Below are 20789 nucleotides of genomic sequence, written 5' to 3' on the forward strand. Positions count from 1 at the left end.
ACATCGAGCTGCCTGCGAGGGCGTCTCGCCTCCGAAAGGTGTACTTGCTTCCAGAGCGATGCGCATGACAAAACACGTTCCTTTCTTCTCGTCGGCAAGAGACAAGCCTGTGATTCGCAGCAAAGGCGAGGGAAACAAAATGCATCTCGACTCGCTCTTTTACACGCACCACTGGTGCAGTGTCATTTGTGTATACAGGCTAGAGCACATGTCTTTTGAAAACCAGGCGCACACTGCTACGCTATTAGAAGGAGCTCGATCTCCCAGTTGTAATTACAGTCTTTTGATTGGAGCTTTGACGGGAAAGGGGGATTATTAATACAAAATAAATGGTTTCAGTGTGTCGGTCTGAAAAGAGACGGAAATTAGAATTACGAGAAATCGTGAGGAGGCGTTTTAGGCACACAACAACAGCCACTGTATTTGCAACAAAAAAAAACAGCGTCTGCATACAAATCGAGTCAAGATCGGATACCAGAAATATAGGATACCAGAAAGACTGTACGCCTTCCGGGTACTTCCAATTGGACTTGTTTGAGGCTGACATAGGGGGCTCCCTGACTGCTATGCTATTTGTCACAACCAGACGAATATCCCCCATGTACTGAGATGAACAAATGACTTGACAGAATGGTTCTTACTCCTGTTTAACCCTAGCCATCCTTGAGTGATGCGCTGTAACAGCCATGAGATGCAAACTCATCCCCCCCCTCTCTCCTCCTTTCCCTAGCCCCTGCTCTCCCAGAGGCCCATGTTTCCATGCTTGCACTACACACAATTACTTGCATCCATCAATTATCTGCCAACTCCCATTGGTCGTTCCCTCCTTTTCGCTATAACAACACCCCCTTTCCCTCACTCGCTCAACCCCCCTTCCCCCAAAGTTCCCCCATTGCCATTCCGTTTCCCCTACCAGATGTCCGCCAGTTTTGGGTGGAGAACGACAACAAAAGAGGGGCTTTTGAATGCGCCCGGACCTACCCATCTTGCCCTGGGCTTTCTGTTTGGACACAAAAGCCAGAGGATTAACAGCTTTTCGCACATGAAGACCCCCATCTCCCTCGCTCTCGCTCTTTTTCCCTCCCCTACCCCTTCTCCCCTCGAGGCTTTTTTAGCTTCTAAAGACTCAACGCCCAACACCCCCCCCCCCCCCCCCGCACACACCCCCCTTAACCCCTATCTTTACCACCCCTCCTTCAGCTTGGGCAGGCTGTTACTACTACCTGACCCAATCTTCCACTACTGTTGCCAGTTTCAGTCTAAGTATAGCAGTAGCCCCACTCCCAAGCCTGAAGCGCTAACACAGCAACATTCCCACTTTCTATAGCACTGAAATGCTAAAGCCGGGGGAAAACAATAAAGATTTACTATGTTTGGTATGCATTTCGAATGTCACATGTTGGCATTCTAGCAAACCTCGTACATTGCTAATAGAAATGTTAAACGTAATGTGTAATTCAAGTGCCACGTCGTGCATTAACAGAGCGAGTGCTTTTTGTTTGTGACTGAGGATAAAGTCTGTGTCACTTGTCATCTTAGCATTCATTCGTCTTAGCAACATTCATTTTGCTCTGCGAGATGCGTGAAAGACGGAAAACAAAGGTGTGTTTATGTACAGTCGTGGCCAAAAGTTTTGAGAATGACACAAATATTAATTTTCACAGTCTGCTGCCTCAGGTTTGTATGATGGCAATTTGCATATACTCCAGAATGTTATGAAGAGTGATCAGATGAATTGCAATTAGTTGCAATTGCAAGTCCCTCTTTGCCATGCAAATGAACTGAATCTCCAAAAACATTTCCACTGCATTTCATCCCTGCCACAAAAGGACCAGCTGACATCATGTCAGTGATTCTCTCGTTAACACAGGTGTGAGTATGAGATCACTCTGTCATGCTGATTGATTTCGATTAACAGACTGGAAGCTTCAAAATGAGGGTGGTGCTTGGAATCATTGTTCTTCCTCTGTCAACCATAGTTACCTGCAAGGAAACACGTGCCGTCATCATTGCTTTGCACAAAACGGGCATCACAGGCAAGGATATTTCTGCCAGTACGATTGCACTTAAATCAAACATTTATCGGATAATCAAGAACTTCAAGGAGAGCGGTTCAATTGTTGTGCAGAAGGCTTCAGGGCTCCCAAGAAAGTCCAGCAAGCGCCAGGACCGTCTCCTAAAGTTGATTCAGCTGCGGGATCGTGGATACCACCAATACAGAGCTTGCTCAGGAATGGCAGCAGGCAGGTGTGAGTGCATCTGCACGCACAGTGAGGCGAAGAATTTTGGAGGATGGCCTGGTGTCAAGAAGGGCAGCAAAGAAGCCATTTCTCTCCAGGGAAAACATCAGGGACAGACTGATATTCTGCAAAAGGTACAGGGTTTGGACTGCTGAGGACTGGGGTGAAGTCATTTTCTCTGATGAATCCCCTTTCCGATTGTTTGGGGCATCCGGAAAAAAGCTTGTCCAGAGAAGACAAGGTGAGCTTTACCATCAGTTTACCAACAGCAAAGCATCCTGAGACCATTCATGTGTGGGGTTGCTTCTCAGCCAAGGGAGTGGGCTCACTCACAATTTTGCCTAAGAACACAGCCATTAATAAAGAATTGTACCAACACATCCTCCGAGATCAACTTCTCCCAACCATCCAGGAACAGTTTGGTGACGAACAATGCCTTTGCCAGCATGATGGAGCACCTTGCTATAAGGCAAAAGTGATAACTCAGTGGCTCGGGGAACAAAACATCGATATTTTGGGTCCATGGCTAGGAAACTCCCCAGGCCTTAATCCCATTGAGAACTTGTGGTCAATCCTCAATTGTCGGGAGGACAAACGAAAACCCACAAATTCTGACAAAGTCCAAGCATTGATTATGCAAGAATGGGCTGCCATCAGTCAGGATGTCGCCCTGAGGTTAATTGACAGCATGCCAGGGTGAATTGCAGAGGTCTTGAAAAATAAGGGTCAACACTGCAAATATAGACTATTTTCATCATCTTCATGTAATTGTCAATAAAAGCCTTTGACAACTATGAAATGCTTGTAATTATACTTCAGTATTCCATAGCAACGTCTGACCAAAATCTCAAGACACTGAAGCAGCAAACTTTGTGGAAATTAATATTTGTGTCATTCTCAAAACGTTTGGCCACGACTGTATATGTGTGTCCTTCCTCCTGCCTTTTGCTCGTTCAGAAAAGTATCTCAATTGACCTTGAATTCCTTTACTTCAACATGTTGGAGTGATCAACAGCATTGATTGAGAATGCACTGGGGGATGGGGATCCCCTTCGATACTACACCCCACCAGCACACAACTCCGACAGTCTGTCGGTGGGTCTGAGGAATACTTACAATACTTCATGTAGGCCTACATTTACGACAACTCCTTATTAGACAAACTAAGACTTCACAAATCCCCCTGCCAATGGCTCAATGGGACAGCCATCCAGTGTGGGCCCTAAATGGAGAATAAATGGGCCAATCCCAACCTGCCAACATGACCCCCTCAGGCGTATGAATGGGGTGTCAGTGGCTCTCCACAACCTCCTAGGGGTCATAACTCTGGGTGGGGTGCCTTTTTCCTGACATAACCAGGTTTGTGAGGACGCCCCACGGCGAAGGCTCCATCAATCTGGGAACACCAGCTGGTAATCATACTTAACAAGCTGGAGAGCGGCCCAGTGACGGAATCAGAGGGGGCATGAGAGACAGAAAGAGCCCAATCGCCTGGCTTATCCCAGGCGGGGTGTTAATTACAACCTCTCCATGAAACACCAGTTCACATTAACTCCATAACCATAAAGACTGAGGATTGGAACAGGAGGGGTGTGTGGGGAATAGCCGGCATAGGAGTCAAACAAGGGGGTACCCTTGCCCCCTCCCCAAAGTAAATAATGCACTATCAACACATCATCATCAAAGGAACTGGAGCAAATCATTGGGGCAAACCCCCCGTATCTGGGGACGAGGGATGTGTATGCCCTGGCAGTGTGTCTATGAAGTCCCTTTAGAGCCCCCAGATAAACAAGAGGAAGTTCTGGTGCTAAAGCAAGGTCAGGGCTTGAGCTTTATCTGTCTGTGGGCAGATTTAGGAAAAGCCAGCATGAGACAGAGAAGAGACTTGAGCCTCCCGTCCTAGCTCAGGCGTACAACCGAGAATGATATGGATCAATCCTGTCGAGTTCGCCGCCACTATTCCTGTCTGTCTTATCTGGTCTCGGGCTCTGACCCTGCGGCACCCCCTAAAGCGAGCACTGCTTGTTTTGGGCCAACCGCGCTCAGGGGAGACTCGTGTGTAAATACAATTTTGGGAATCTCGGGATTAGGGCAAATTCTCACCTCCAACAGGGGCCTGTTGCCGAGGCCAATCTACTGATTTGGACTCCGGTGAACACGTCTGGGCAAAGCGGTCAATAATTCCACAGCCCTAATCGCTTATCCCCTGTGGCCACAGTGCAGGTGTGAGGTGGAAAGCTACAAGCAGTAACTGGAGCCTGGAAGAAGGTCCGATTTATTTCAACACTACTTTTGGGCAGTTTGAATGGAGGCTACTCCGTCTACGATTCACCACTGAGATCTTGATGAAGGGTTAAGTCACAAACCAGTCATAGCCCTCATTATTATTTTGTTTTGCTCCTTTGTACCCGTTTCTCTACTTGAACATTCATCTTCTTCACATCTACCACTCCTGTGTTTAATTGCTAAATTGAAATGATTTCGCCACTATGGCCGATTTAATGCCTCACCTCCCTAATCTTACCTCATTTGCACACTGTATATGTACATTTTTTTGTGTTATTGACTGTATGTTTGTATATCCCATGTGTAACTCTGTGTTGTTGTTTGTGTCACACTGCTTTGCTTTATCTTGGCCAGGTCGCAGTTGTAAATGAGAACTTGTTCTCAACTGGCCTACCTGGTTAAATAAAGGTGAAATAAATCAAATAAAAAATCTACAGCGCAAGTCATGATCCACCCTTTCCATTAACTGACTAAGTAAAAGGTTTCCTCCCTTAGTGACGATTGAAACCACTAAGTCTGGGTATCAAAGGGAAAGGGCTACCGTTCAAAGACACAATGCCTCCTCCATTCACCGCCAGACAAATTGCACCCAACGCCAGTTGAAGTGCACCGATTTAGCACTCAGGACAAATTAAGAGGAATAAACACAATTAGTAGGCCGAGTAAAGACGGCAGGTGCTGCACACACATCTCTCTATCCCGCTCGCTCTCTCTCTCTCGCTGATAACACAATAGAGTCCGCTGGTGCAGCTGCTATTAATGCTGCCTGTCACCATAGCGTCCAAAGCTGAAAAGCAACAGGGCTAATTGGAAAACATGTTGCCAAAAATGTTCTTATTTCATTTCAAACGCAATCAACATGGCACTGGGTGGTAAAGACTCACCCAATAGAAAAAAATCAATTAGGCCTAGTACTACATGAAATTGTTAATAATACAAAGATTTTTTTTAACTTGGTTTGACAACGCGGCATGAAGGTCCTGCAATCTAACAGTATAAAGAACCATTGCCTTGTGTGAGCTCCTAAACAGGCCTCAAAGTGGGAGGCAGAAAGTCAAACAACTGAAAACTTAATTTTGTGCCCCTCAGTGTAATTAGTATTTACTCTGACAGTGGGCCTGAAGACTAGAGTCTGGAATCACCTCCTTTTGATCCTTTCAAAAATGGAGAAAAAGCACTGTGCAGATAAGTGGGAAATAAGAAAACAGCTCTGAAAGTAATAATTGCAAGGAAATGAATTTCACAACCCTAGGGAGGACACCTACAAAGACCTTTTTACAAAAATCATATCCGGGGCACAATTCAATTAACTTTTTCCCTTCCAAGTGAGAAGAAGAAGAAAAAAAATCCCCCAACGCTTCGGGGAAATCAAAAGTTTGTTCAATAAACAGAGTTTTCAGATTAAATGTTTTCATCACTGAGCAACTTTTATTCATTACAGCTCCTTACGGGCTTGTCAGTCATAAATGCATTGATTTGTGGTTTATCCGAAGGCAGATACAGAGTCTGTGACATCCTTTGGTCACAGTTAACTGCCTCTGCCTGGCTGGCAGCATTCCTCTTGCCTTTTCCTCTTCTTTGTTTCCTAGCATCTGACAGTGATCAGTGGTGATAAATTGTTCAATTAAAGTGACATTAAGGATGCTGGACACAGTTGGCTCGTGCCTCTTTGTATGCAAGGTGTTGTCCAATTACTCTAAAGGATTACACTTTTTCTCCCTTCTGACAATCAACATGTGGATCTCATCATTACAAAGTGGTTTATTTATTCTATCCAACAACAAGATGTAATATTTAACTGCAAGCAGATTTCACAATTTAAAAAGCCTGGAAGAAAACAATAAATCCAATGTTTTTCTGTTGACATAGACCTCAATATATGTATTTTGTGAAGCTATTATATATATATACACGCTGCATTAGAGGGTGGTGTAATATGTCATATATAATATGACAACAATATAGTCCAAACGTAAGTATTTCATTGTTATTTCTATGTATCAGTCACACTGATTCATTGTCTTTCCTTATTTGGGTTTAAATTAAGTGTTCAAAAGGAACAAAATGTTGCCTCTGGAAAGATTTTAGAAGTGCTTAGATGCTAAATCAAGACCAATTGTGATTCAAATTCGATTCGTCCTACATAAAATAGGATAATTCAGCACTGCCTGTGGGCAACCGAACCGTGTCCAAAACTTTCCAGCACAGCATGCGTCATCAAAAGTTCACCGCGTCCTCACTGATATATTGAACTGATGTTAATAGGAGAGTGAAACAGAAGCTATGGCTCAACTTCAATCTTTTTCTGAGCTATAATTTAGGAATAGGCCTAGATCTTTTATGCCCAATGATTTCATGACAATCGCCCTCAGATCACGCTTCAATAGCGGCTCCTACAATTGAGCTCATCTCAAAAGGAACACATCATCAACATAATAACAGTCTTGAGATAGGCCGTCCTTGGGAACGAAGTGAAAAGCGCATATCCCCTGGGCACAAGCCTTCACCAATTGCCGCGACGTTTTGATACGGTTGTTTGCAACACGAAAACATAGTGGAGACCACATTTAACGAGATTACTGTAGACTACATACGAGTCTCTAAACCAAAAATAGTCATCAAGGAATTCAACTTCATTTGTCTAAATACATTTGAAAGGCTTGGCTACATACTGCAACATTGTAGCTTTATTTACTCAACGTCTTGCTGACTGTAAGTCAAATAGAATAAAACACTAATGACTTTCTTAGTTATGGTTGAAAAGATGAATTACTTAAGAAAATAAAAAAAGTACGTTTTGCTATAATAATACAGTTATAATGTAACTTTGTCATACTGGTGTGAAATAAGTGTTTTTTAAACTGTTTTCGTTTTGTGAAGTTGAACAAAGGCATCTGCGGGAAGCAAGTAAGGGTAAGTTGAAGACTAATGTTACTGGTGAGAAAACGTTTACAGCCTATGGATAGGTACTTTGAATCAAACAACTATTATTTTCGTTCTCATTTCTCTCTAAAAAAAACGCAAGAAAGCCAGAAAGGAAATAGTAAGACCTTACTTTAGTGGCGTGAGAAGAGTCTTTTTTTTTTAAACCGCCCCCCTCCGAGAGGTTAGTTTATGGGGGGCAGATGAGAGATACTTGAAAATTCCTTCTCCAGTGCAAAAAAAAGCTTATGTCGCGTCCATGAAATAACGAAGTGGAGAATAATCATACATTTCAATTGGGCAAAAGCGTTGAGTCACTTTGATACGGGGAAAACCACCGCTACAATCATTCTCTTTCTTGCAAGTCTGTCTTCCGTTTTCATATCAGTCTCCTTCAGTAAGTAGATCGCCTCAATAGAACAGAAGTATATGATCCCAAATGCGAGCCGTGCGATGATTTCCATGCGTATCTGTTTGCTGCTGTGGTTTATCTCCACGTCCCAGGTTTTGGGATTTTTCCTAAATCCACCTCATTCGACTGGCGGTGGGAAGACCCGTGTCGAGTGCCCCCATAGTCGATTTACCCCCCCGCCACACACACACACACACTCACTCACACACACACACACAACGTACAGCCTCCTCTCTACACTCACGTGACCGCTCGCTGGTGAATGACATTACAGAGTGGAAACAGATGAGGATTTGGGGGTCGAACGTTATTTGAAACCTTCACGGTCGACCCTTTTGAGGAAAAACTGGGCCAGGAGAGAGGGAGGGTTGTGGAAGGTTAGCGGTGTATGGGTACAACGTGGACATAGTGATCTTAAATTAGCCAGTTTTCTTACATGTGTTCTCAAACAGTCAGATGTGGTATTTTACACTACGATAGATAGGCAGGACAGTAGGCTGCATTTGGACCTGATTTGCGCGCGTGCGTCTGCCCATTCCGTTCAATCGGAACAGCATAGTGTTCCGCAAAGAATAAACATTCATTATTTGCGCATTCATTTGATCAAACATGTAATTAACCTACCATTGCTTGTGGTTAAATAACTGAATGTTATAAATTAAATGTAAATGTTGACAATATTGTTGTTAAACAATAGGCCTACACGATTGAAATCTGACGTAAAAATTAATAGTTCATAGGTTCATAAAATATGATACACATTAAGAAAAGTGGGTTTGCCAAGGGTTCTTAGCAGTTTAGGAAAGGGTTCTTCCCTCTTTTAGTGATAATTCAAATGTAAGTGGCTGATTAGAATATTTTGGGGGCGTGGTTTGATCACAGCTCTTTTTCTTTAACAGTGAGTAAATGTCATTCCAGTGGATTTAACCTGTTGTGTTATATGACATTGCATTGTGAATATGACCATGGCCGTTAATGGCGTCTTGTGAAAGACTCACGTTTGGCCTTCTGTCAATTCAAATCACATTTATTTATATAGCCCTTCTTACATCAGCTGAAATCTCAAAGTGCTGTTGTCTACATCAGTTCTCAATTTTGTCCTCAGGCAGCCACAGCCATTTCAGGGCTAGCACATTTGATTCAACTTGGCAATTAACACAATAATAACGTCTATGGAAATGAAACGATTATAATATGGCGTACCAAAATAAATAAACAAACCTGTATGGTTCTTCAAAAGGGTATACAAAATAACCCTCAAGATTGAAGAAGGTTATTTATAGAACCATTCTCCATAAAGGTTGTATAAAGAACCATAAGAACATTTGTTCTATATAGCCACAAAAAGGGTTGTAACCATAGGAGACACTTTTTTTGTTGTTGTTGCTATGTGGAACTTTTTATTAATGGTTCTTTGTAGAACCCTTTTTATAGCACCTTAAAGCTTAATTTTGGAACCTTATAAACATGGTTCTTTATAGAACATTCCAATAAAGGTTCTATATAGCACCATAAAAGATCTGCTATGGTTACAAGCCAAAAAACACTTATTTGGCACTATATAGACTTTTTGTGTGTACCTAGGTTAGTAAAATAAGGTTAAGTGTAAATCAATACATTTTATGATTTCACTTTTAGTTTACTTCAATTGCCAATATTCCTTCCTTAAAAAACAATAGGTGACATCTTTGCACAAGTGCAAAAGTCATAAATCAGTCCCATTAGCCTATTTCGAAACCAAAGATCAAAAAAGTTTACTCTCTCTGAGAGTCGGTTATTAAATGACAGCTTCCTAAAGGCTCTTTAATGGGGGAGTTTTTAAACAACAATCTTTAGTTGCACTTTTCAAATCAGCTGTTACAGATCCCCTGCCTGAATTCCAGTTAGCGTGCAAACACGACTGGTTCATCCTCTACAAGTACAAGTTGGTCTCCGTTGTTTGGCCTGAGGCTCTGTTCAAATCGGTTATAATTGACATGAACACTTTCAAATCGAATGATGTCAACACTTCTGTTTATTAGCCTTGAGGCTGTTGCCATCCGCAATGGATATTGGACAAGAAAATAGAACAAGTAGAGGCGTGGCATGCCTTTTGGAGGAACAGCACTAACAAGGCCATTTCTCCAATTTGAGGGTGTATTTGTGCCGTGAACTTTTCAAGGGGATCAGATCGTAATGGATTAAGTCTTTCAAATATCAATATCTAGTGTACATTCTGTGACAAACTACCCATGCGAGCACCCCCCCCCCCCTTCACTACTCTTTGTTTGAAACCCAGTTTGATATGTAACACTGTAAAAGGTAAAACGGGGCTAATCAATTTGAACACTGAATAAAACTTCGGCGTGATTTTTATGTAGATTTTTCTTCTCCTCCCCATCCTCCTTATTCGCCGCTGCCTAATTTAATCATTCCGATAAATCTTGGAGCGCTGCACACCGCTTTTCCCCTGGTGGCGTGGGGCTTAACATGGTAAATTTCACTGGGACTAGGGAAATACGGGTTAGTGCATGGAAGGATAAAGGAGCACTTACGGCTTGACATGTGCAATCCATAACAGAGTAATGAGTCGACTACACTGGGAGTTCTTATCCTCTCTCTCTCTCCCTCTCTCTCTCCCTCTCTCATTGTTTTTGTTGAGGGTTCACCAAAGCTGTGTAACTGCATGTGATGCATGCCGCTGGAGAAAGTGGAAGAGATATAATTTTGATGTGATGTGTCTCATTACTAAATCATGCACATACAGTGGGGAGAACAAGTATTTGATACAATGCCGATTTTGCAGGTAGTAGGAAAACCTGCAAAATTGGCAGTGTATCAAATACTTGTTCTCCCCACTGTAGAAGTGATGGAACAATGCTTGAAAAGTGTTGATTGCTTGAAATATTTGGAAATCTTTGGGAAAGCATATTGATTGTAATAAAAAAAACAATTAACTATAAGCTTGGGTTACTATACAGATCTAATAATTGTTTTACTGTATCCATTAGAAAGACCTTAGTAACCCATTTGCTGCTTTCTGTCCTAGACTATGGTGACATCATCCATAAAAAAAAATCAATTCCTGGATGCCATTATAAGACACGTCATTGCAGACTGTATGAGTCACTAAATTGTCTGTAACTTCCAAACAGAAGATAACTGCGTATTGGTAACAATGTATTTTTTTTAAATGTACCAACTTACATTTCCCTGTATATAATAAGGAACAACTAACTTTACAATACACTATTCCTTTTGACAATGGCAGCAATTACAAATGCAAAGCGTACATCCTGACAGGAATAATGATGATATGTGTAAATATGTATGTAGATATTATAGGTACATAGTTTTATTAGTTGTATTAGTAGTTTTTAGCAGTAGTTTTTATTAGTTGTAGGCCTATTAGTAGTTGTACATCATCTTTTTTTTATGCTGTTAATGTATGTTTTAGTTGACTATTATTATTATTATTATTATTATTATTGTTATTTCATTGTTTTTTGTATTAGACAGTAGTTGCCATATTATTCTTCTTACGAAGTATTGTTTTTTGTTTTGTTTTTCTTCCGAGCCTGTGAAGACGATATAATCCCCAAACGATCATATTTTAACACGTTACTTTATACAGCATGGGTCAGATTGAGCCTAGTCTTGGACTAATATGCGTTCTCAAAGGAGATTCTCTGGGAATCTGTGTTTGGGAAATTGGCACTGTATGGATTATACAGTACTATAAATATGTGGTCCCTATATGCTTTCAAGCTTAGGGGGTCAGGGTTGACATTCCAATCCAAAATAGTCACCACGTGTTACTCAAGGTCCACGGCTGAGAAGACCTGTTGCAATTATTTTTTACGTGTAACCTTTATTTAACTGGGCAAGTCAATTAAAAACAAATTCTTATTGACAATGACGGCCTACCCCGGCCAAACCCTAACACGGATGACGCTGGGCCAATTGTGCGCCACCCTATTGGACTCCCAATCACGGCCTGTTGTGATACAGCCCAGGATCACACCAGGGTCTCTAGTGACGCCTCTAGCACTGAAATGCAATGCCTTAGACCGCTGCGCCACTCGGGGGAAAGTAGCTCAGATTCTCTCCTGTTCTGTTTTCAGGTGACAACACATGTGCAGGAAAATGAAAGATGCTCTACAGTCCCCCTCCTCCTCTGTTCCTCTGTGTCACCCAGAGGGGTGGCAGCGGCAGCTGGCAACTTCAGTTACTTAGAGTTCCTCATATGGCACTATTTACTCCCCCTGTGATGGAGAGTTTGTCAGGTAGGTCTAGGAGAAGAAGAAGAAGAAGGCCCCAGGTACAAAACACATTTATTTCCAGCCAAACGTCCCTTAGGGGCTCCCTCTCCCCGACACTTAACACTCAAATATATTCTCATCTTTTTAGAGGAATTCGCACCATTTTCATCTTGGTGGATGGACACACAGAGAGCTGAGGACTGTAGCTTTGTGAGGGAGCAGTACTGGGGCTGCTGCTGATGGCTTGATTGGTTTCCACACACACACACACACACACACACACACACACACACACACACACAGGCACGCCAGTGGCGCTCAGTGCAATTCAAGATTAGGGAGGGCGCTTTTTTTGTGTGCATGAATTTGCCCTACAAAATTAAAGTTTATAACGTAGGTGCACAGGTGATACCGTCTAGCTGATCTGGGGTGTAACCTTTTGTCCAAACAGTTGCAGAATGTGAAAGGACAAATTCAGGTAGGTCCCTCCCCATTTCGTTGCATTTGCTTCTGTTTAAGAAACATTTAGCCACCGAATCGGTAGAATCAATACACCCCTGATCACCCACACACAGTTCACAGCTACATACAGCATCATCACTTTGCTCATTGTATAATTCTTTCTCACATCTACGAGTTCTCCGCCTCTGACCTTTTCCCTTCGCTTGTGGACTTTAGTGCACAGCATAACAGCTGTCTGTGACCAGGTGCTAAAACCTGTCCTAGCCAAACCTTCATACCATAACTGCTAAAAACGGGCCTCAAGGGGTGCACGTTTTGGTTTTTGCCCTAGCACGACACAGCTGATTCAAAAAATCAACTAATTATCAATCTTGGATCATTTGAATTAGCTGTGTAGTGTTAGGGAAAAATACAAAATGTTCACCCCTTGGGGTCCCAAGGACTGAGTTTGGGAAATGCTGCGCTAACCGCTACACAGCCTACACCGTTGTCACCATATATATTAACATTATAGTCAACAAACTAGAACTAACACGTTAGTAAACCCACAATCCAATCAATGTGTACAATCATGCAGTACAGTGTACAACAAGCCGTTTATCAATTACACCGGCAGGCCCCAGTGGCAATAAATTAGTAAAACTGAAAGCTTACCTTGAGTTGGAAGAGTTGCAGTGTTGAATGGCAGCCAGCTAGCTAACATAGCATTCCTCTCTTTTTGAGTTAGGTTGTCGAGTAGGTTAAATTAGCCGCATTAGCTAAGTAAGTGAAAGGTAAACTAAGAAGAGAAAATCTAGATTGAATTATTCAATTCAATATAAGGGATTTATTGACATGGGAAACATATGTTAGCATTGCCAAAGCAAGTGAAATAGATAACAAACAAAAGTGAAATTAACAATAAAAACATTAACAGCAAACAAACCCTCAAAAATTCCAAAAGACATTTCAAAGGTCATATGTGCAAATAGTTCAAGTTCACAAGGGAAAATAAGCAAACATAAATATGGGTTCTATTTACAATGGTGTCTCGCTGATGGTATTTCACCCAGTAGATATGGGAGTTTATCAAAATTGGCTTTGTAATAATATGGTCATGCATTTGGCAGGAGGTTAGGAAGTGCAGCTCAGTTTCCACCTCATTTTGTGGGCAGTGTGCACATAGCCTGTCTTTTCTTGTGTAACAACGGCACTGGAGAAGAAGGCTAACGTTTTACGTGTCCCCAACCGATTGTGCTTTTATGTTTGTTTATTTGAGTTGTTTGTAACTTATTTGTGTACTTATTTTGTACATAATGTTGCCACTATCGTCTCTTATGACGAAAATAACTTCTGGACATCAGGACTGTGATTACTCACCACGGACTGGTAGAATCCTTTTTTCCCTTGAACAAGTCTGAAGAGCCCGACGCGAATGATATACTGCTTTCTCGGGAACAGGCCCAGATCCCTGTGATTTGCATGAAAAAGAGGCAGAGAAAAGGGGGCCAGAGGGCGGGCTGCCTTCTGAGAATTCGTAGGTGATCGAATAAACCTCCACTTCCTTCCATTCTGCTAGCAAACGTGCTATCTTTGGAGAATAAAATAGATGACCGATGCAGAAGAATAAAAAACCAACGGGACATTCAAAACTGTAATATCTTATGCTTCACGGAGTCATAGCTGAATGACGACACTATCAACATACAGCTGGCTGGTTAAACGCTGTACTGGCAGGATAGAACAGCGGCGTCTGGTAAGACAAGGGGCGGCGGACTATGTATTTTCGTAAATAACAGCTGGTGCACGATATCTAAGGAAATCTCAAGCTATTGCTCGCCTGAGGTAGAGTATCTCATGATAAGCTGTAGACCACACTATCTACCTAGAGATTTTTGATCTGTATTTTTCGTAGCTGTTTACATACCACCACAGACTGAGGCACTAAGATATCATTGAATGAGCTATATTCCGCCATAAGCAAATAAGAAAATGCTCACCCAGAGGTGACGCTCCTAGCAGCCGGGGACTTTAATGCAGGGAAACTTTTATCTGTTTTACCAAATTTCTATCAGCATGTTAAATGTTAACATGCTGATAGAAATTTGGTAAAACAGATAAAAGTTTCCCTGCATTAAAGTCCCCGGCTGCTAGGAGCGTCACCTCTGGGTGAGCATTTTCTTATTTGCTTATGGCGGAATATAGCTCATTGTTGTTGCAACCAGAGGGAAAAATACTCTGGACCACCTTTACTCCACATACAAAGCTCTGCCTCGTACTCCATTTGGCAGACGGATTACCAGGACGTGCACTGCGTGCATGCGCTGACCAACTGGCAAGTGTCTTCACTGACATTTTCAACCTCTCCCTGTCCAAGTCTGTAATACCAACATGTTTTAAGCAGACCACCATAGCGCCTGTGCCCAAGAACACTAAGGTAACCTGCCTAAATGACTACCGACCCGTAGCACTCACGTCTGAAGCCATGAAGTGCTTTGAAAGGCTGGTCATGACTCACATCAACACCATTATCCCAGAAACCCTAGACCCACTCCAATTCGCATACCGCCCCAACAGATCCACAGATGATGCAATCTCTATTGCACTCCACACTGCCCTTTCCCACCTGGACAAAATAAATACCTATGTGAGAATGCTATTCATTGACTACAGCTCAGCGTTCAACACCATAGTGCCCTCAAAGCACATGAATAAGCTACGAACCCTGGGACAAAACACATCCCTCTGCAACTGGATCTTGGATTTCCTTACGGGCCGCCCCCAGATGGTAAGGGTAGGTAACAACACATCCGCCACACTGATCCTCAACACAGGGGCCCCTCAGGGGTGCGTGCTCAGTCCCCTCCTGTTAACCTGTTCACTCATGACTTTACGGCTAGGCACGACTCCAACACCATCATTAAGTTTGCCGATGACACAACAGTGGTAGGCCTGATTACCGACAACGACGAGACAGCTTATAGGGAGAAGGTCAGAGACCTGGCTGTGATCAAGACAAAGGAGATGATTGTGGACTACAGGAAAAAGAGGACAGAGAACGCCTCCATTCTCATCAACTGGGCTGTAGTGGAGCATGTTGAGAGCTCCTAGGTTCCTAGGTTGTCCACATCACCAACAAACGAACATGGTCCAAGCACACCTAGACAGTCTCTGTGGGGTCTGCTTGTGTTTGTGAACAGAGCCCAAGGACCAGCTTGCTTAGGGGGCTCTTCTCCAGGTTCATCTCTATGTAGGTGATGGCTTTGTTATGGTTTGTGAATCGCTTCCTTTTTGGTGGTTGTAAAATTTAAAGGCTCTTTTCTGGATTTTGAAAATTAGCGGGTTTCGGCCTTATTCTGCTCTGCGTTCACTATTTTGTGTTTTACTTTGCACACGGAGGATATTTTTGCAGAATTCTGCATGCAGAGTCTCAATTTGGTGTTTGTCACATTATTTTTAGCCAGATCCTAATTGGTATGTCGAATTTTATGTTCCTTTTGATGGCATAGAAGGCCCTTTGTGGAAGTTACCTGTGGCACTGATGTTTAGGCCGAGGTATGTATTGTTTTTTGTGTGCTCTAGGGCAACGGTGTCTAGATGGAATTTGTATTTGTGGTCCTGGCAACTTTCTCTCTCTCTCTCTCTCTCTCTCTCTCTCTCTCTCTCTCTCTCTCTCTCTCTCATTCTCTCTCTGTTGCTTCTCCTTAATTTGTTTAAAAAGGTTCAACTACTGTCTTTCTCTCGCTTTGCGTCAACTACTCACCACATTTTATGCACTGCAGTGCTAGCTAGCTGTAGCTTATGCCTTCAGTACTAGATTCATTCTCTGACCCTTTGATTGGATGGGAAGGATGTTAGTTCATACCGTAAGAGCTCTGATAGGTTGTCCTCTGAAAGTCGTCACAATTACTGTGTAAGTCTACGGTGTTGAGAACCTTGAGCTTCCTAGGCTTTGTATTGAAGTCAATGTACCCAGAGGAGGACGGAAAATACCTGTCCTCCGGCTATACCATGGTGCTACCCTAGAGGCTACTGTAGACCTTCATTGTGTTTTATTCAGTTATTTAGTGACGGGAATATATTTAGCATAGTTGTATATAAACAGGATAACTTCTTTATTGTTTCACAATTTTTGTCTTCTTCAGATATTCGCTGAGTAGGATGGTCCTCCCCTTCCTCCTCTGAGGAGCCTCCACTGATGCACACACACACACACACACACACAAAGGGAGGGAGGGAGGGAGAGAGGGAGAGAGGGAGAGAGGGAGAGAGAGAGAAGAGAGGCAGACTGACAGCTATTAGAGCAGAATGATGCTTCTCTTATCTCCACGGCGATAGAGATCTACAAAGGCCTCGGCTAGAGATTATGAATTCATTACCTCGATACACAAGCAGCGGAATGGGTGGGGGTGTGGAGCGATGAAGGGAGGTGGGTCATTTGTGCTAGATTTTCTATTAATATTGACTGTGGGCCTGTGACTGGGCATTTGATTTGGAGATAGGGGTGTATTGTGAGTCGAGATCAGTTCTGACCTCTTTGTGTTAGTGCAGAGCTGTCCAAACCTGTTCCTGGAGAGCTACCGTCCTGTAGTTTTTCACTCCAACCCTAAATTAGCGCACCATTTTCTAATAATTAGCTGGTTGATCAGCTGCATCAGGTTTGTTACAACTGGAGCTAGAGCGAACACTCTCTAACACTCATCAGTGGAACAAGGAGTGTGGTCTATGTGGAGGAAATGGGTCCCTCCCACCAGGAAAGTGGTTGAAAATAATCGACAGACATATTACTAAACAGCACAGAGGAAGCTTTTAACTGTGTGCATTTCTGAAATCAAACACGTTTACCTCTATCAAACACGTTTACCTCTATCTTTCTTGTTCTGTCTCTCTCCCTCTCTCTATTTTTCTCTCTCAATGACTCATCCTCGTTCTCACTGCCTATCTCAGTCCTTTCTTCACCTCAGCTTTTGTTGAACTCAACTGCCATTTGCCAGTGTGTGAATACCATGGAGAAATCCACAAGTGGAGAGAAAGAGCTAGAGGAAGAAAGAGAGAGAGAGAGCAAGAGGGAGGTGTGTAAGTGAGGGAGAGGCAGAGAGAGAGAGAGGGAGAGGGAGAGAGAGAGGAAGACGAGTAAGTGAGTGAGAGAGAGAAAGAGAGAGAACAGTCAGCTTTCCACACCTCTATGAGAGGAGAACTGTTTTGTGAGTGATGAGTGAAGCCAGGGGCTGTTTCTCTCCAGACCTTTGGCTAACTGGCTGGCTGGTTGGCTGTGTCTTTCTTATTTGGTGCAGGGAGAATATTGGACTGAGGGAGCCACGGCACTCTGTTTACACATGGGTTCACGAGGTCAGCACAACGCCGCTGCTGCAGAGCAAATACAGCACTGCTCACCACTGACACTGACTGAGGCATTATGGGGGATTCTACTCTCACACTGACAGACTAGAGTGGGGTCAGCCTGTGCATGGTTAGACCTGCCCGTTCGGGTTCTTGCACTGTGTACCCACATGAAAAGATACTACAGTTTACTCTAGAACACTACAGTACTTACTATAGAATTATGTAGTAAACTGTAGAATACTTTACTTCACATTGTAGTATACCTCAACCAAATCCCCCACTGCTATGTTAAAGATAATAAAACAAAACACTATATTAAATACTACAGTAATGTCTGCAAAAACACTACAGTAAATACTACAATATACTACAGTCCACAAAAATTCTACAGTAATTACTATAGTATAACTACAGTAATTTTTACTACATGTTTTAGACTATAGTGAACTGTAAAAACTACAGTATAGTACAGTCATGTCCGCAAAAAAACAGTAAATACTACAGTAAAGTCTACTATAGTATTTAACGATAGTATACTATCGTATTTTTCATGCGGGTATGTGAGAATGAGACAGGTTTGAATGTAAATATAAACTGTTTAACAGTGCACATGCATGTACACTCATAAACTGTGAAAACACATCCCGAAACACCAAGACAAGTACGACACCAACACAAGGACATAGCTAGAGCCTGGAGACAACACCAACGGAAAGGGATCGATGAAAACAACATGGCTGCCTCAGAGAGCATGGCTCTACCGAGCAGTGTTTACACTGTGGCCCGACCCAGGCAGAGAATGGATTCAGCCAACACAGCACTGTGCTCTCAACCAGGGCTAATTGAGGCTGGCAAGTCTGAGCCGCAGACCATTCGCTCTGCCTGTCTCAGGATTTTGTAGGCCGGGCCCTCGAGCAACGCACAACTGGTCCGGCTTTGTTAATAAAATGCTAAATGATAGCATCTCCAAACTAGATTTGACCGTATAGGCTATACCCACCATTGCCAACCATTTCTCTTTGTTTGTCTGTCAACTCGGGAAAAGATGTGTGAAAGTGTACTGCGGTGGCCTGAGAAAGTAGTTTTTTGTTAGTTTTTTTGTGCAGTGGTAAAGTTTAAGGTGGTTTGAATTCCAGGGACTCATGCTAATGTGAGGTTAGGAGCCATACAAAATGGTTGTCATTTGTGAAATTAACAGTTGGGTTGAATTGAATAACCGTCATGAATCCTGGCTGGTTTCCAAAATGGGATACGCACAACACAAAGCCCTTAACGAACAGACAAACAAACAAACTCATGTAACGCCTTGGAATGTGTACAAATATTCACCAAACAATATGAATGATCCTCTTTTAAAATGCGACACACTGCTTAAGCTGGATGTGCATTACTGGTGGGGGGAACATCTAAAAAAGAAAATACGCCTTTTGATTCCCAAATAGCATGAAATTATATACGCCGGAGGAATCAAATTCATTACCTCAAGACTTGAGGTTAATTTACATTTCTTTAAACACAGCTGTAAATAATTGGAGCGTTCATAATTGAATAATGGTAGTTTATTTCCTATTGCACAGGGCAGCTGGCCTGGCACATTGGGGTGGCAGGGTAGCCTAGTGGTTAGGGTTTTGGACTAGTAACCAAAAGGTTGCAAGTTCAAATCCCCGAGCTGACAAGGTATCTGTCGTTCTGCCCCTGAACAGGCAGTTAACCCACTGTTCCTAGGCCATCATTGAAAATAAGAATTTGTTCTTAACTGACTTGCCTGGTTAAATAACGGTAAAAAATTCAATAAAAAAAAAAACAGACTATCAAACAAGGCCGCCATGCTAGCTGCTGCTAAAACAGAGCGCCGCCGTCCGACCCAATGCTAGTAGTAAAGATGAACATGCCCTCATGAGCACTGCTCTTTCACTTCTATCCATACTAAAGCCCACCCAATGGTAGGTAGTACTCCTTGTTCATTCCGGTGCATAGCCCTTAAAGAATTGCCCATTCGAGCCTAAGCTCCCAGTCTCTCCCACATTGAGTGCTGCTGCTGCTCCGGAGGGTCCAGATGTGGCACTTCTCTGTTCTCCACTTTCACAGTTAAACGAAAGCAGGTCATCGAGGGCCTAAGTATCATCTCCCTCAACATGCTGAATGCGGCTATTAATACGGCTGCTTGTGAGCCTTAAGACAGTGTTGGAGAATGGCCTGCTAGTGCTGACACCAAGAAACCATCTGTCTGCCTAGTTGCTAACTGTACGGTAGTGCTGACATCCCTAACAAAGTGCGGAAGTCCATTTTCTTCTGTGTCCCCTGTTCCCAGGCCGTCATTGAAAATAAGAATTTGTTCTTAACTGACTTGCCTGGTTAAATAAAGGTAAAATAAAATAAATAAATACAGTGGATAAAGTATGTTATATGTTAAAGTTGATGTCAATGAGATTTGTCAATATTCAAAAACACAGGTAGCTAAGATATTGCCCAGACGGAAGCAGTGCATATCGAAAGTAAAAAGTTAATGCCCTCCAACTTAAACGATGGGTAAATGTAAGATCACGTGCGTAAATAGAAGATTTCCATCAGTGTTGAAAGTAGGAAGATAATGTCATTTGTCAGTAGTCAAAAACCGAGGTAATACCCAGAAGGAAGCAGTGAATACTGGAGAGTTGGTGTCTGCCAACCTAGGGAAATGAAACCCTGAGCACCGAGAGGAATGTGCAGGCAGGTAGACTGGACTACAGAGGGTAAACAACGCTCCTCAACATTAACCTGCTCTGACAGTTGGATGATGGTTCTCTCTTTTGGACACAGCTGTCAATACAGATGGATGGCCTGCGCAGACAGGGGAGAAATTAACCTGAGTGGTGGCACTCTGACCTCTTACTACAGACACACACATCTGATTGGTGGAAATCA

At 42.8% G+C, this 20789-nt stretch overlaps 1 protein-coding gene across 16 annotated transcripts in view; it reads right to left on the reverse strand.

Annotated features, from left to right (window-relative positions):
* Positions 1-20789, reverse strand: part of ptprsa (protein tyrosine phosphatase receptor type Sa) — a 282965-nt gene that overhangs the window by 205968 nt on the left and 56208 nt on the right. For 8 of the 16 annotated variants that reach the window (XM_090235171.1, XM_090235162.1, XM_090235160.1 and 5 more), the window contains exon 1: positions 7582-8137. The exons of 6 other annotated variants lie outside the window; for them this stretch is intronic. The gene's annotated coding sequence lies outside the window, so the exon portion shown is untranslated. Of the gene's footprint in view, positions 1-7581; positions 8144-20789 lie in introns of those variants that run through there. 2 more of the 16 variants (XM_090235166.1, XM_090235165.1) reach the window with 1 other exon arrangement.

This window comes from Oncorhynchus mykiss, chromosome 5 (assembly GCF_057628025.1).
Source record: "Oncorhynchus mykiss isolate SJ-2025 chromosome 5, ASM5762802v1, whole genome shotgun sequence".
Lineage (NCBI taxonomy): Eukaryota > Metazoa > Chordata > Actinopteri > Salmoniformes > Salmonidae > Oncorhynchus > Oncorhynchus mykiss.